Source organism: Notolepis coatsorum (assembly GCF_963971535.1).
Source record: "Notolepis coatsorum genome assembly, chromosome: 1".
In the NCBI taxonomy this organism is placed as follows: domain Eukaryota; kingdom Metazoa; phylum Chordata; class Actinopteri; order Aulopiformes; family Paralepididae; genus Notolepis; species Notolepis coatsorum.
This window is the reverse complement of record NC_140165.1, coordinates 271,229,309-271,232,055: the sequence shown is the minus strand read 5'-3', so window position 1 is coordinate 271,232,055 and position 2,747 is coordinate 271,229,309.

Sequence of the window (2,747 nt, the reverse complement as noted above, 5' to 3'; positions counted from 1 at the left end):
GTAGAGGTCTAAACACTCTCTCTTCACCACAGAGACCAGGTTAAAGGTAGTGTAGAGGTCTAAACACTCTCCTAGCACCACAGATACCAGGTTAAAGGTAGTGTAGAGGTCTAAACACTCTCCTAGCACCACAGAGACCAGGTTAAAGGTAGTGTAGAGGTCTAAACACTCTCCTAGCACCACAGAGACCAGGTTAAAGGTAGTGTAGAGGTCTAAACACTCTCCTAGCACCACAGAGACCAGGTTAAAGGTAGTGTAGAGGTCTAAACACTCTCCTAGCACCACAGAGACCAGGTTAAAGGTAGTGTAGAGGTCTAAACACTCTCCTAGCACCACAGAGACCAGGTTAAAGGTAGTGTAGAGGTCTAAACACTCTCCTATCACCACAGAGACCAGGTTAAAGGTAGTGTAGAGGTCTAAACACTCTCCTAGCACCACAGAGACCAGGTTAAAGGTAGTGTAGAGGTCTAAACACTCTCCTAGCACCACAGAGACCAGGTTAAAGGTAGTGTAGAGGTCTAAACACTCTCCTAGCACCACAGAGACCAGGTTAAAGGTAGTGTAGAGGTCTAAATACTCTCCTATCACCACAGAGACCAGGTTAAAGGTAGTGAAGAGGTCTAAACACTCTCATACCACCTCAGAGACCAGGTTAAAGGTAGTGTAGAGGTCTAACCACTCTCCTAGCACCACAGAGACCAGGTTAAAGGTAGTGTAGAGGTCTTAACACTCTCCTAGCACCACAGAGACCAGGTTAAAGGTAGTGTAGAGGTCTAAACACTCTCCTAGCACCACAGAGACCAGGTTAAATGTAGTGTAGAGGTCTAAACACTCTCCTAGCACCACAGAGACCAGGTTAAGGTAGTGTAGAGGTCTAAACACTCTCCTACCACCACAGAGACCAGGTTAAAGGTAGTGTAGAGGTCTAAACACTCTCATAGCACCACAGAGACCAGGTTAAAGGTAGTGTAGAGGTTTAAACACTCTCCTAGCACCACAGATACCAGGTTAAAGGTAGTGTAGAGGTCTAAACACTCTCCTAGCACCACAGAGACAAGGTTAAAGGTAGTGTAGAGGTCTAAACACTCTCCTAGCACCACAGAGACCAGGTTAAAGGTAGTGTAGAGGTCTAAACACTCTCCTAGCACCACAGAGACCAGGTTAAAGGTAGTGTAGAGGTCTAAACACTCTCCTAGCACCACAGAGACCAGGTTAAAGGTAGTGTAGAGGTCTAAACACTCTCCTATCACCACAGAGACCAGGTTAAAGGTAGTGTAGAGGTCTAAACACTCTCCTAGCACCACAGAGACCAGTTTAAAGGTAGTGTAGAGGTCTAAACACTCTCCTAGCACCACAGAGACCAGTTTAAAGGTAGTGTAGAGGTCTAAACACTCTCCTAGCACCACAGAGACCAGGTTAAAGGTAGTGTAGAGGTCTAAACACTCTCCTAGCACCACAGAGACCAGGTTAAAGGTAGTGTAGAGGTCTAAACACTCTCCTAGCACCACAGAGACCAGGTTAAAGGTAGTGTAGAGGTCTAAACACTCTCCTAGCACCACATAGACCAGGTTAAAGGTAGTGTAGAGGTCTAAACACTCTCCTAGCACCACAGAGACCAGGTTAAAGGTAGTGTAGAGGTCTAAACACTCTCCTACCACCACAGAGACCAGGTTAAAGGTAGTGTAGAGGTCTAAACACTCTCCTAGCACCACAGAGACCAGGTTAAAGGTAGTGTAGAGGTCTAAACACTCTCCTAGCACCACAGAGACCAGGTTAAAGGTAGTGTAGAGGTCTAAACACTCTCCTAGCACCACAGAGACCAGGTTAAAGGTAGTGTAGAGGTCTAAACACTCTCCTAGCACCACAGAGACCAGGTTAAAGGTAGTGTAGAGGTCTAAACACTCTCCTATCACCACAGAGACCAGGTTAAAGGTAGTGTAGAGGTCTAAACACTCTCCTAGCACCACAGAGACCAGGTTAAAGGTAGTGTAGAGGTCTAAACACTCTCCTAGCACCACAGAGACCAGGTTAAAGGTAGTGTAGAGGTCTAAACACTCTCCTAGCACCACAGAGACCAGGTTAAAGGTAGTGTAGAGGTCTAAACACTCTCCTATCACCACAGAGACCAGGTTAAAGGTAGTGTAGAGGTCTAAACACTCTCCTACCACCACAGAGACCAGGTTAAAGGTAGTGTAGAGGTCTAAACACTCTCCTAGCACCACAGAGACCAGGTTAAAGGTAGTGTAGAGGTCTAAACACTCTCCTAGCACCACAGAGACCAGGTTAAAGGTAGTGTAGAGGTCTAAACACTCTCCTAGCACCACAGAGACCAGGTTAAAGGTAGTGTAGAGGTCTAAACACTCTCCTAGCACCACAGAGACCAGGTTAAAGGTAGTGTAGAGGTCTAAACACTCTCCTATCACCACAGAGACCAGGTTAAAGGTAGTGTAGAGGTCTAAACACTCTCCTAGCACCACAGAGACCAGGTTAAAGGTAGTGTAGAGGTCTAAACACTCTCCTAGCACCACAGAGACCAGGTTAAAGGTAGTGTAGAGGTCTAAACACTCTCCTAGCACCACAGAGACCAGGTTAAAGGTAGTGTAGAGGTCTAAACACTCTCCTATCACCACAGAGACCAGGTTAAAGGTAGTGGAGAGGTCTAAACACTCTCATACCACCTCAGAGACCAGGTTAAAGGTAGTGTAGAGGTCTAACCACTCTCCTAGCACCACAGAAACCAGGTTAAA